We start from the raw sequence: 15,496 nt of genomic DNA on the forward strand, positions 1-15,496 counted from the left end.
AAACGGAGCTAGAGGAATCAGACTTCCTGACTTCAGACTATACTACAAAGCTACAGTAATCAAGACAATATGGTACTGGCACAAAAACAGAAACATAGATCAATGGAACAAGATAGAAAGCCCAGAGATAAACACACACCTATGGTCAACTAATCTATGACAAATATACAATGGAGAAAATACAGTCTCTTCAATAAGTGGTGCTGGGAAAACTGGACAGCTACATGTAAAAGAATGAAATTAGAACACTCCCTAACACCATACACAAAAATAAACTCAAAATGGATTCGAGACCTAAATGTAAGACTGGACACTATAAAACTCCTAGAGGAAAACATAGGAAGAACACTCTTTGACATAAATCACAGCAAGATCTTTTTTGATCCACCTCCTAGAGTGCTGGAAATAAAAACAAAAATAAATAAATGGGACCTAATGAAACTTGAAAGCTTTTGCACAGCAAAGGAAACCATAAACAAGACGAAAAGACAACCCTCAGAATGGGAGAAAATATTTGCAAATGAATCATCAGACAAAGGATTAATCTCCAAAATATATAAACAGCTCATGCAGCTCAATATTAAAGAAACAAACAACCCAATCCAAAAATGGACAGATGACCTAAATAGACATTTCTCCAAGGAAGACATACAGATGGCCAAGAAGTATATGAAAAGCTGCTCAGCATCACTAATTATTAGAGAAATACAAATCAAAACTACAATGAGGTATCACCTCACACCAGTTAGAATGGACATCATTAGAAAATCTACAAATGACAAACGCTGGAGAGCGTGTGGAGAAAAGGGAACCCTCTTGCACTGTTGGTGGGAATGTACATTGATACAGCCACTATGGAATACAGTATGGAGGTTCCTTAAAAAGCTAATAATAGAATTACCATATGATATAGCAATCCCACTACTGGGCATGTACCTAGAGAAAACCATAATTCAAAGAGACGCATGCACCCTGATGTTCATTGCAGCACTATTTACAATAGCCAGGTCATGGAAGCAACCTAAATGCCCATCGACAGATGAATGGATAATGAAGATGTGGTACATATATACAATGGAATATTACTCAGCCATAAAAAGGAACGAAATTGGGTCATTTGTTGAGACGTGGATGGATCTAGAGACTGTCATACACTGTGAAATAAATCAGAAAGAGAAAAAGAAATATCGTATATTAATGCATGTATGTGGAACCTAGATAAATGGTACAGATGAACGGGTTTGCAGGGCAGAAGTTGAGACACAGATGTAGAGAACAAATATATGGACACCAAGGGGGGAAAGCTGCGTGGGGTGGGGATGGTGGTGTGCTGAATTGGACGATTGGGATTGACATGTATACACTGATGTGTATAAAATTGATGACTAATAAGAACCTGCTGTAGAAAAAAAGTTAAAATTCAAAAATTGAAATGAATCCTAAAAAATAAATAACATGTGTGCCTTCATACATCTATGCATAAATGAATGTATAAATACATATACATATATACATACATACACAGTCGTCACTTGGTATCCACGGGGGATTGGTTCCAGGAGCCTCCAATTCCGCAGATGCTCAAGTCTTATATAAAATGGTATAGTATTTGTATACAACCTTCACACATCCTCCTGTGTACTTTAAATCATCTTGATTACTTAGAATACCTAATACAATGTAAATGCTATGTAAATAGTTGTAAATACAATGTAAATGCTATGTAAATAGTTGCCAGAGCGTGGCAAAGTAAAGTTTTGCGTTTTGGAACTTTCTGGGATTTTTTTTCCCCTGAATATTCGATTCACAGTTGGTTGAGTCCCTGGATGCAGAACCCGTGGATACCAAGGGCCAACTGTGTATAGCGTTTTCTGTACTTGGAAAGCACTGCTCTCCTTTCTCCTTTGTTCCCCAGTTAACTCGTTTTTGTGTTTTCAAATTAGTTCCGATGTGATGTCCTCTAGAGAAGGTCCCTGCTCTTACTCCGTTTATATTTCAGTAGAGAGAGGCAGGCAGTAAACAGGTAAACAAATCAGATTATTGAGAATCATGATGTGATGGAGATTTCAAAGAATGCTGTATGGGATTCCTAGGAGGTAACTTGCTGGTGGACAACTGAAGGGGAGGGAGATGCCCACCCGCAGGGTCTTTCAGCCTAGGGGTCCTCAGCTGTGAGTGAGAGGTAGAACACAGTTCAGCATATTTAGGGGACAGAAAGGAGCTTAGTGCTGCTGGAGCCAGAGGAGCACGGGGAAGTGTTATTAGAGGAGGTTGGAGACTGAGGCCCATCCTTGTGAAGGATTTCCTGGTCCTCCCCGGCCCCTGGATGCTGGAGACCATGTACATCGGAACCTGATTACTAACAACCTTCCTGGTAGAATCTCAGAATCTCCTTTACCCAAAGGCAGAGGTAAACTAACTTTCCCACCCCATCCTCCAGCCACAGCTTCTTGTTGGTTGTGACTTTGCATCCTTCATCACGTTGTGTGATTCCTGGCACAAAGTAAGGGCTTGATAAATATTACCAGAATATTCACATGAATGAGCTGAATACTGGAGATACACGGGAAAATGAACTGTTGTTTTAAGAGGCGACTACACTTCGTCATGCAGAAAGTTTACCTTCTCTCTAAGAAGAGCCCTGCGGCTCCTTAGCCCCACCCCCTTGTTCTGTGTTTCTTTTGGGAATTCTTGAATGCCATTTAGCATTGAATAAAATGTCTTTCCCCCCCCTCTTGCTAATTATAATCATACAAGCAGTGAACTAAACAGTTGGGGGTGAAAAAATTCTGATGATGTTAAAAATGCAAATAGTTTTCACACCAGATTAATTAATTTAACTAAGAGTCCTGATCTTTAAGCCTTAAATGTTTGAGTGTGAAACGTTTTATTCACCGGGGAGGTAGTCCACAGTGAAGCTGGTCTGAAGCTCATTCTTCTATCAGGAGCGATGTTAGGATGCATATCGTTTAGCTAGTTTTTAACGGGCAAGTTGTGAGTTCTTTAAAATATTTCAGGATGTGATTTACATGATTCAAGACTAGCAGGTCCGGGGAACTCTGGGGCTGTTTGAGGTTATAAGAAGCCAAGTCATACAAGGGTCTGAAAGGATGTTGGTGTTATCTGTGTGTTTGACTAATATTTGAATTAAATGTTTTATATTTCATCAAAGCAAGACTGAAATTCATTATTACTGCTGATATGCAGTACTAATTACAGGAAATAACCAGCCCTTCCATGTTCAGTGCCAAATGCTGATAGTTGAGTGATCTGTTCTCTAGAGGGGGAAATCATAGGTCTTAGATCTGGGAGAGAATTTAGTTCACTGTGTTTCAGCTATTTTAAGCTCAGACTCCCTTTTTTTAAAAAAAAAAAAAAAATCCGTTGCCTTTATTTTCTTCAACCTTCAATTTCTTTTGTTTGTATTATTAAAACAATAATTTTTATCCAAAGGTGAGATTATATTATAACGATAAATGTAATTTTTCAAACTACACATCTTCCCCAATCAGTCCTGCATCTTGGTTGAGAATCACTGTGTTCTTCAGAGATGAGAAAACTGAGGCTTTGGTTAATTAGGTCTTAAGATTAAGCTTTATCATGGACCTTTTTAAGGTAAAGCAGGTACCTGGTTGGGGTTCCTTCCCCATGTGTCTTATATAAATGCTAGAGGAGTCTAGAAATTCAAATTCAGGTTTTTCAGATATTCAGGCATTCCTCCTGTCCTTATGATGTTCTAAAACCCCCGTGTTGGGTAGGTTTCCCCATGTGAGCTGGCATCACAGGTCCAAATTTCCCTCTGCATCTCAGGCCCTGTGCACATGTGTTTTACTTGTATAGCAGCAAACATCTGGACCTGAGTGGTCATTCTGCTACCCTGAGATGGTCTCTGGAAGTAACAGTATACATTAGAAAAATATATCACATTCTTTTAGAAAAGTTACTTGGTGTGAACTCTATGATCTCACAAAGTAGAGAGCAACTGGCGTATTTTTAAAACAATATTATTAGGAAGGATAATGGCAAATGTGATCTGCTGGTGGGAAATTGAAATCACAGATTAAATTACATTCCCGGCTAATAAATTCACTAGGAGAACAAACCAGAGCAAATGCCAGCAGAACACAGCCCTAAGACATTAAATAAAGATTATATGATTGAAAAGGAAGATAAATCAGGGTGGAAGCAAGAGTCTTGTTAATGTGCCTGGTTATCATTGTGTCTAGCTGGTGGGAAAGGATTCTTGAATCTTACATATTCAGCTAAACAAAATGAGCTGGTTCCTTCCTGTAAACTTCACTGAAACTTGTTTCCGGGGCCCCTGCATGGGAAGGTAGAAGTGGGATAATAATAGCATTTACTGTTATAATAAACATTAAACCATTATTCAAGGCGTCTTGGACATTGATCTCAACATCCTCACTAAAGAGTAAGATAAAAGTAATTACATACTTATAAGTGCTGTATATATTTGTAAGAGCTGATAAACCATAATCTGTGGTACTTTCAAAATTATATATGAACATGTATATACACATTAGATAAGACACATAATTATATATGAGCATGTATATACACATTAGATAAGACACATAATTATATGTGAGCATGTATATACACATTAGATAAGACATAATTATATGGAAGATGTAAAATATTTTTAAAACTGAATTATATGTATTAAAATAGAAGGGTTCATTCTATTTTGGTTTTGATCCCATGTTACTATCCTAAATCTTTAGATAATCAAATCAAGGTGTCACTGGAAATGCTTACCAAAACCCAGTTGATCTCAACGGCATGCTGACTTCGAATAAAACAGAGCTTGAGAGGTAGAGAATAGAAAATTATTTAAAGGATGAATAGGGAGAAAATACATATAGGATTAAATGGAAGAAATCCATAGAGAAGTTTGTTTTTTCATTTGCTTCTAAATTGTAACTAGACTTGAGGAATCTGGCTAAAGAATGGGAAATGGGAAGGGACCCCCAGGTAAGGTTTAGTGTTGCAAAATTTTGAAACCATAGATGAGAAGCTGTGGAGCATTTGGGGAGGTTGGTGAGCATATGAGCATGATGAAAATACTAGATAAGAAGTGACATATGTTTGAACTGATTTATAGAGCAGAGACAATAGATATGTTTGGTGATAAAAGATTTTCTACAGAGTTAGGTACGAAGCATGCTAATGAAAATTATGGTGTGTGAAGGTTATTGCTGAGAGATAACAAGGTTAAAAATAAAAGAATTGGGACTTCCCTGGTGGCACAGTGGTTAAGAATCTGCCTGCCAGTGCAGTGGACACGGGTTCGAGCCCTGGTCCGGGAAGATCCCACATGCCGCAGAGCAACTAAGCCCATGTGCCACAACTACTGAGCCCGTGAGCCACAACTACTGAGCCCACATGCCACAACTACTGAGCCCACGTGCCACAACTACTGAAGCTGCACGCCTAGAGCCCGTGCTGCACAACAAGAGGAGCCACCACAATGAGAAGCCCGCGCACCACAAGGAAGAGTAGCCCCCGCTTGCCGCAACTAGTAAAAGCCCGTGTGCAGCAGCGAAGACCCAACACAGCCAAAACTTAAAATTAAAAAAAAAAAAGAATTGGGAAGCTAGAGAATTTTGGAGTTCATGGACAGATGACAGAGGAAAATCCATCACTTTGTGGCCAGATATTTAGTATTTAATATCACAAGTTCAGTTGGATGCAATCTCTCTTGCTGTAGATGTGGCGAGTGCTCTTAATTTTGTTTCTTCATTTGGCCTCATTAATGTTGGACCAGTAGAGCCTCTGGCCTCCGATGTTTTAAGGGTTTAGAAGCATTTTATAGTCTATTTGTGTGTGTGTGTGTGTGTGTGTGTGTGTGTGTGTGTGTGTGTGTTCCCCAGAAAATCTACATCTACATACAGACCTCCCTCTTTCCCATTTTGAATTCTAGGGAGCCTGTTTCCTTGGGCCAAGTAACCAGAAATTGAAGCTAGGGAACTCAGAAAGGGAACTTTGGTCCTTTGAGTTTTGTTTTTCTACCCCTAGTGTGTTACAATAGCTTGTCTATTGATTCACTTGTACTTTGAATATTTAATCTTAGACTTGGCTTTGAAAGACCGCATTTCAATTATTTGAATTGTCTGTGGAGCTAAAACAGTACCCTACTGTTAAACATGTTAGTTAATGATGGAAGGTATTTCCGCACACAAACATTAATCAAGCAAAACCTCAGAGCATGGAAGACCTTGGTTTACATATTGCCTGGTTATTCTGTCCCTTTTTCATTTCTTTTATTTGGGAGATGTGATAAGCCAGAGATTTGAGCTGCAAATTCCAAATCACAATCTCCTTTTTCTCAGCTAGAAACCACAAATCATAGCCAAGCAACTGTTTTAAGTGGTACAATTTAGAGATACTGTGGAAACATAAAAGGTGGTGCTTGTATAGTAGCTCAGAGGCATTGAAAGGAAAACATTCTTCCACTGAGGCCAGGATCGTTAGCACATTACAAGGGAACATACCTGTCTTCATCGTGATGAGGCTGAAGTAGAAAGCATCACGTGGGCAGTGCTGGTGTAAAAGATGTACATCCCCTCTGAAACTTCAATACCTGAAAACATACCTATGTGTATATGGCTTTTCTACCTTATATTCAACTCTTTCGGAGCAGCTTAGTTTTAAAATTTTACAAGAGGGATCATGAGAGAGCAGAGGCCCTTGCTTACGAAAAGAGACAGACAGAAACTCTGCACATTTAATTTTCTGAAAAAAAAAAATCCCTACTACTAATTGTTTTCCAAACCCTTCTTATTTTATTAGGCACAACTCCATTAAATTATGTTCTTCACTCATCATCTCTTTAATGAAAAAATTACTTTAAATACTCATGTCAAGTAGAAATTGAAGCAAAGTAGATTGGATTACTCTAGTAATCCCGGAAGAGAAATTTAAATTCTATAGTTAATTTGTAGGCAGTTACAAGTTATATTTCCACTGCAAATCAGAACAATGAGCTGTGACAAGTTATGGGGACGTAGGGTGGGGAAGGTTGGAAAATATATTGTTTTCCTGTGTGATGATGGCCTTGGAAAAAAAGATAACTAGATCCCTTCAAGTTTGACAATAATAAGGATCAAAAGACATGAGGTCCATGAGGTAGCCAATAGAGAAGGAAGAAGGCTTTTGTTAAAAAAAATGGGGGGGAATGAAATAAAAATATCCAGTGGGGGGCTTCCCTGGTGGCACAGTGGTTGAGAGTCCACCTGCCAGTGCAAGGGACATGGGTTCGAGCCCTGGTCTGGGAAGATCCCACATTCTGTGGAGCAACTAAGCCCATGTGCCACAACTACTGAAGCCTGCACGCTTAGAGCCCGTGCACCACAACGAAGAGTAGACCCTGCTCGCCTCAACTAAAGAAAACCCGTGTACAGCAATGAAGACCCAAAGCAGCCAAAGATAAATTAATTAAAAAAAAAAACTGTACTTAGTAAAAAAAAAAAAAAAAAAAAATCCAGTGGTCAGTGGTGCTTAAAGAGTGTGGTTGTCTACATTACCATAGGACCATAGATCAGTGCAATTGTCCATGGACAAGAAACCAAAAGTATTGATACTTGGTTGACCTGCTGGTAGAGCTCGGGTCACCTCCCTGAATCATGTCACCAGTCTTGTTGAGATAGCACATCAGTTAAACGAAATTGTCATCCCTACAAGGCATCCAGCATAAGACACCACATTTTGTCACCACAAAGTATGGCTATGAGCACTGAGAGAGTGAGATGGGGATTGTGAGTAGTGATTTAGGAGAGGAAGATTGGAGCACTTGTGTATAAAGGATGTTCTAATTCTCCCCACTGGACTAGTAAGATCGAGGCAAACTTTTTAAGACAGAATAAGGAACCTGGAGTAGGAACCAGATTCCACTACTGCCCAATGAAATACGTTTTAATGTTCTGAATGTCCTTCTCATTTTTCTTCTTCTGTATAAAATCCATTCCCTCTGAAGGTGAACAAACATTATATGTACTCTCCCCATAGAGAATACATAAATGTCCGCTGTGAATGCATATAGAACTAGTATAGCAACCTCTAAAATTAACTGTATACTTTATAGTGTCATATTTATACCTCTCCAAGAATTGCTATCAACTTCTTTCTTTGATATTATTAAGGGAATAATTTGCTAGAAATTTCTTGACGCATCTGTCCACTTAAATAGTCACGCTACTTTAGGTCAGCATATTATTTTTAGATTTTTGAAGTGAAGTCTTTTTAAATGTACAAAACCTAACATTTCTGCTGTGTTTCTGAAAGATTCAAGAAAAATTCCATTTAAGAAATAGTAGGAGAATTCAACCGTGTCTTCTCATGTGTTACTAGCATTTTGCATTCCAAATAGAAAATATGCCAAGGTGCATTGTGTATTAATCAATCAAAATGCAAAAGTAACAGCAAAATTCACCCTAACAACCAAGAATATTCCTCAGGGGAGCGTTCATTGAATTGCCTGGGTTTTGACATAGAGTAACCCAGCTGTCCAGCTATTGATTTGAGCATAATTATCTGCTGCTTAGTAATTATTTACATATGCATTGGAATTGTGTCACTGTACTTTTAAGTGGAATTAAGAGAAATAGTGACAGTGTATTATTGTTTGAGGTAACACTATAGTTTCCAAAGATAAGAGTCCATTGTTAGGCCTTTCAGTGGGCTGCATTTTTCACCAGATACAGTCCCACCCAAAGAAACCAGGAAAAGGGCTTCTGGACATCTGTTTCTGGATTTTAATTTTTACAGTTCTCAGTTGTGTATCATATTTCTTTATACACCTGAGCTTGAAGCCATTTCTTAGGCTTGAGTGTATTAAAATTCAATGTGTGTGTGTGTGTGTGTGTGTGTGTGTGTGCACCCACACTTTCTTGACAAATTTTGCATTATAAGAAATTTTATTCTTTGGTAATGGTTGTGCCTTGGACCAAAGATGCTTACCTTTTGATAAATCTTTATGAAAGGAAGGGGAAAAAGGTATTCAAATAGATTGTCCCTAAACATACAGGCTAAAATCGGGGTTTCCGATGTAAGTAACTCATTGGGATGATGGTAAAAGATGCCTTCCTCTGATTCTTCATAGTCCTGTGTGTAACTCCAGGGGTGGGACTGATATTTAGAGATCTACACTGTTCATCCTTGATGTTAAGATACGTGATCAAAAGGGAATTCCCTGGCGGTCCAGTGGTTAAGACTCCGTGCTTCCACTGCAGGGGGTATGGATTCGATCCCTGGTTGGGGAACTGAGATCCCGCATGCCGCCTGGCACAGCCAAAAAAAAAAAAAAAAGGTATGTGATCAATCAATTTTTAATTTTGTCCAAATTAATTTCCCACATGATATGGACGAACATTTCCTTATTTTCCTTATTCATAAACTTCATTTAAAGCCACTTCAGCCAGAAAGCTGTGGCTAATGTTGTGTCACTTGAGGACCCGAGGTTTACTCTAAAGACGTATTTCATATACGTAAGATGCTCAGAATGATCACTTACTGGTGCTTATACGGTGGTAAGGATGTTGCAGACTTTTCCTGACCTGCTCCTAAATGACTGAAAAACTTAGCAAGATGTGTCTTCGGCTAATTTTGATGTTTTGATATAGAATCCAGCTTTCATAACAGTTGATGTTAGACTTCATTTTTATGACTCGAATAACTGAAATTTTCTGACTGTGCTATTTTGTTTAGGACTGTGTTTACAAAATTTGTAATAGCGACACATTGCTGAGGCAGTGAGCAAAATGTGTGAAATATGGAAATGAGCTTAAAAAAATAGAGAGAACACTGAACTGTTTTCGGAGGCTCCCGAAACCCTTCCCACAGTTGGTCTTGAATAACAGGAAGAGAGATGAAGATTTCCTTCAGTCCAGCCTAATCTAAATATGAAACTCCCTCCACTTCCTTGTGACTCCACTTTATCTCTTTGCTCTTGTTTAGTGGAAATCCTTTCATTATCTAGTTAATGAAGACATTTATTCAGCTTTTACCATGTATCTTTTGAACTTGTTTGCACTGGTGTTGTCTATCATTAATTGAAAGATCCTAGATTGCAGGGTCAAGTTCTCTTACATTCTGTTTCTAAGATGCTTATTACCATCCAATGCTAAGTAGATAATAAATTAAAGCTTTCAAGGTGTCTTTGCTTACATTTGCCATTATCCCTGGTGGAAAAATATTTTTCTACGTTGCCTCATCAGCTGATGCCCTTTCATACCTATGGTGAGGCTACAGGTGGAGGGGGATGGGATACAGTATGGGGTAGGGTTGGGGCTGGAGAGGAGTTTAGGGTGGCAAATAGGAGCTTGCTCTCTGGAATCAGGCAGTTCCACGGGAATATTCACTTCACAACTTTCTTTGTGGCCTTGGACCTTCCAAGCCCAAATTTCTTCATCTGTAAAATGGGAATAGAATACCTATGTTCTGGGCTGATTTGTGCCCCCCGTACCCTAGAACGTGACGGTATTTGGAGACAGGGTGTTTACAGAGGTACTTAAGTTAAAACAAGGCACTAGGATGGACCCTAATTTAGTATGAATGGTGACCTTATAAGAAGAGGAAACTTAGACGCAGGCATGGGCAGAGGGAAGACGCTGTGAAGACACAGGGATAAGACACTCATCTGCCAGCCAAGGAGAAAGACCTGGAACCGATCCTTCCCTCCCAGTCCTCAGAAGGAACCAACCTGGACCCCAGACGTCTAGCCTCCAGAACTGTGAGGCAATTCATGCTGGACCACACCAATGCAAACAAGTTCAAAAGATAAACAGGACAGTTTCTGTTGTGTAAGCCATCCAGTCTGTACCACTTTGTTATGGCACCCCTAGCAAACGAATACAAGCTCCTTCGTGGTAGTGTCATTAGGTAAGATCCTATTTAAAGTGCCTGCCATAGTGAGTGTTGTGTAATAGACGCTCAACAAATGGTAGTTTAATAAAATGGCCAGAGGTGACAAAAGAGAACAAAAGTGGAAACATTTTTAGAAATATATTTGCATTCTCAAGGCCTTTATGGGCATGGAGGTAGATTTGGAAGAAAATACAAGGGAGTGTCTTTTTGTTTCAGTTAGGTCCCATGCAAACATATGAGCATTTATGGATTGACAGTATTCAGTTGTGTTTTCTTTTGCAGTTGTCCCTTTGGGATGATAAATGAGCCTCACAGGAGGCTTTATGATCTTGAACCGTAGAATTCAGAGGGTGCCTGCATGTTGAATGCTTGGTAAAAATATGGAAGTAGTGGTGTCCCAATCTATCTGGTTTCGTTGGATTGGTTTCACACTACATCGCTCTCTGGCAAAGAAGTATTGTGAGCCCAAATAATTTAAAAAATGGCTGGTGTTAAAAGATGCCTCCTGCTGTTCACTCCTGCTCCTCTCTGAATAACCAGCAGTTACTGTATTTATGTGGATCTGCGCACATTGTTAAGCGTTAGTTAAACATTCTAAACATCAGTTCTACGTGCCAGATGTCAGTTCTGCAAGCCTTTCTGCTGTTAAGTTTTTTTAAAGTTCTTTTATTTGCAAGCTGTTTTTCAAGATGAATAAGTGTAAGATTTTTTTTTCTTATTTTGTACTTCCAAAGAGTAATTCCTTCTAATTTGAAGTTTAATAAAATTGTAAGTTAGAGTAATTGCTTCTAAAATGCCTGAGTTTCTCATAAGAATGTCAGGGTCGGCACATTTCTTAAGATATTAGAATTCTTCAACTGCTTTCCCTTTCAACTGCATTGATGCGGCATGTTTTATTAAACGCTAATGGGTCTTCCCAAGTCATAGCAGCAGTAGTTAGGGAAGGTCATTTCAGTGGCAAGCTTATATTTCATGAAACATCATTTCAGTGGCAAGGTTATATTTCATGAAACAGTCTCCCCCTTCACACACACATGTACAATCTTAACTATAATCAAATAGATTCTCTAGAAGGCTAGTCAAGTTTCTTGTTTTGTTCTCTTTGGTTTGGTTTGAAGGTAATTTTGTGACGAAGGCTCTCCTCGCACAGAAATAAGACATTGGTCACCACTGAGGAAGGGGACGGACTCCACAGCAATCATCAGCTGGACCCCAGCTCTATTTTTTAAATTAATTTTTATTGGACTGTAGTTGATTTACAATGTTGTGTTAGTTTCTGCTGTACAGCAAAGTGAATCAATTATACATACACATATATCCACCTTTTTAAGATTCCTTTCCAATATAGGTCATTACAGAGTTTTGAGTAGAGTTCCCTGCGCTATACAGTATGTTCTTATTAGTTACCTATTTTATATATAGTAGTGTGTATATGTCAATCCCAATCTCCCGATTTATCCCTCCCCGCCCTGCCTTTCCCCCTTGGTAACCATAAGTTTGTTTTCTACATCTGTGACTCTCTTTCTGTTTTGTTAATAAGTTCATTTGTACCATTTTTTTAGATTCCACATCTAAACGATATCATATGATATTTGTCTTTCTCTGTCTGACTTACCTCACTCAGTATGACAATCTCTAGGTCCATCCATGTCACTGCAAATGGCGTTATTTTGTTCTTTTTTATGGCTGAGTAATACTCCATCATATATATGTACCACATCTTCTTTATCCATTCATCTGCTGATGGACATTTAGGTTGCTTCCATGTCCTGGCTATTGTAAATAGTGCTGCAATGAACATTGGGGTGCATGTACCTTTTCAAATTATGGTTTTCTCTGGATATATGCCCAGGAGTGGGATTGCTGGATCATATGGTAGCTCTATTTTTAGTTTTTTAAGGAACATCCATACTGTTCTCCATAGTTGGACCCTAACTCTAGCTTATGCACCATGACTCACAAAGGAAATATATAAGTGATAATAGCAAGTAGTCGTGCTTACAAGCAGTTGACACCCAGCAAAGTGGGAACAGTGGTAAGCCTATTTGACCACCTAGAAACTTCACAGAAGTTTCCAGGCTGTTCTCAGTTTCAGGAAGGGTGAATAGAAATTCTCCCTACGCTGGTTCTGGCTGCCGTCCTTTTTCCCTGGAGCACTTCACAGGCTTTGTATCTGGCCTCACTGTCTTGACTAATTCCTACTGCTCCTTCTCCTTTGTCTTTTTAAAGCTCAAATTGTATCCTGCCTCTTCTCTACTTACAACCCTCCAGTTGCACCTAATTGCTTTCTGGATAAAGTTTAAACTTCTCAACAAGGTCTACAAAGTACTTTAAGCTCTGGCTTCTGCCTGCTTCCAAGTTCCGACAGCCACCCTTCTGTGTCCTGCCTCTGGCCACACAGAACTACCTGCAGGTCCGGGCCTTCTCTTGCCTCCGGGCCTTTACATGTGATGTTCCTGCTGTGTACAAGCTCTCTCACTGCTCCCCATCTGCTCGACCTAAGCTTTGCTGCTCTGGGACTGAATTACACGTTCCTTCCGTGTGCTGTCCCACCCACCCCTAGAGCGGTGGGATAGGGAGGGTGGGAGGGAGACGCAAGAGGAAAGGGATATGAGGATATATGTGTACATATAGCTGATTCACTTTGTTATACAGCAGCAACTAACAACATTGTAAAGCAATTATACTCCAATAAAGATGTTAAAAAAAAAAGTACCTATTACTTGTCTTCCCCGCTAGATACTAAGTATTTGAGGGCAGGAACAGTGTCTTTTGCCTGTTATAGTGTCTAAAATGCGTAAGAGGAAGTATGAAGAGAAATAGCCGTAGCAAGGAGGGAGGGAGGGAGGGAGACAGCAATGGAAAATGCTGGAAGTGGGAAATGGGGGTACAGGGAGAAGGGGGACGGCATTAGTAGTGAGCTTATTATTTATTGTACCAGTTTGTTTTTTCATTAAATCTTCCCAACAACTCTTTGAAGCAGGAATTGGTTTTTTTTTTTTCTCAAAATTCCAACAGTTTACTTGGCAGAAAATTGACAAGCTAATTCTAAAGTTCATATGGAAATTCAAAGGATCTAAAATCTACAAGAAAACCTTAAAGAAAAACAAAGTTGGAGGACTTAAACTACCAGATTTCAAAGCTTACTATAATACAGTAGTAATCAAGACAGCATAGTTTTTGTGCATAGACAATTAGATCAGTGGAATAGAATCCAGACACAGACCCTCACCTATATAGTTCACTTGACTTATGACAAAGGCCCCACGGCAATTCAGTGGACAAAAGATGTTCTTTTCAATAAATTGTGCTGGGGCAATTGGATTTGGTTATAGAAAAAAAAAATGAACCACCATTCCTTCATCACACACCATACATAAAAACTCATTCAAGTTGGGTCATAGACCTAAATTTTAGAACTTAAAAAAAAAAAGCTTCTTTACAAAAAAAATGGAAAATATCTTCAGTACTTTGGGATAAGCAAAGATTTCTCAAACTGGACACACAAAAACACTAATCATAAAAGAAAAGGTTTATAAATTAGTGTTTATTAAAATTAAGAACTTCTGTTTATCAAAAAATAACATAAGTATGAAAATGCTCCACAGACTGGGAGAAGATTTTGAAACACATGATATCTGACAGAGGACTTATATGCAAAATACATAAATAACTCCTAAAAATAAATAAGAAAAAGGGAGACAATGCAATTAAAAATGGGCAAAGAACCTGCATAGGTACTCCACAGAAAAAGATCTCAAAAGGGCCACTAAGTGTGATCAACATCATTAGTCATTGGAAAAATACAAATTAAAACCACAGAGAGATACCCCAATATGCCAAAATGGCTAAAATTAAAAAGACTGACTATACAAGTGTTGATGAATTTGGGGAGCTCATCTTATACATTGCTGCTGGGAGTATATTTTGATGTCACCACTCTGGAAAAAATGTTTCACAGGATGTGTTGTTATCTGTAATTACAGACAAGGAAGGTGGGCCTCAGAGGGTTCAGCCTGCTGTCAGAGGTCTCGCAGCTAGTAAGCTGTGGGCCTGGGTTTTTTTGTTGTTTGTTTGTTTGTTTTGCGGTACGCGGGCCTCTCACTGCTGTGGCCTCTCCCGTTGCGGAGCACAGGCTCCAGACGCGCAGGCTCAGCGGCCATGGCTCACGGGCCCAGCCGCTCCGTGGCATGTGGGATCTTCCCGGACCGGGGCACGAACCCGTGCCCCCTGCATCGGCAGGCTGACTCTGAACCACTGCGCCACCAGGGAAGCCCTGGGCCTGGGTTTGAATGCAGATCTGCTTGATCTCCAGACCTGGGCTCCTCCTCTGACCCTGGGCTCCCTTCTACATTTCCCAGCCACGCATGGAGCAAATAGAGGAGCTGTCACTTGATCACCGTGCATATTTGCCACAGTCGAGATCAAGTCAGGCAGGTCTAATTCTCAGCTGCTGCTCATTACCCAAGACTTCCTGTGCTTTAGGCTGAAACAGAAATAAGCTCAAAGCAAACTCACTGGCCTGTTTTTGTTAATCACTAGAAATTAGTGACTGTAGCAGAGCTGATTCGTTTAACTGAAGGTATAGGAAATATTGCAGAAAGTAAAGAAAAGG

Source organism: Grampus griseus, assembly GCF_964374135.1.
Source record: "Grampus griseus genome assembly, chromosome: 13".
NCBI lineage: Eukaryota > Metazoa > Chordata > Mammalia > Artiodactyla > Delphinidae > Grampus > Grampus griseus.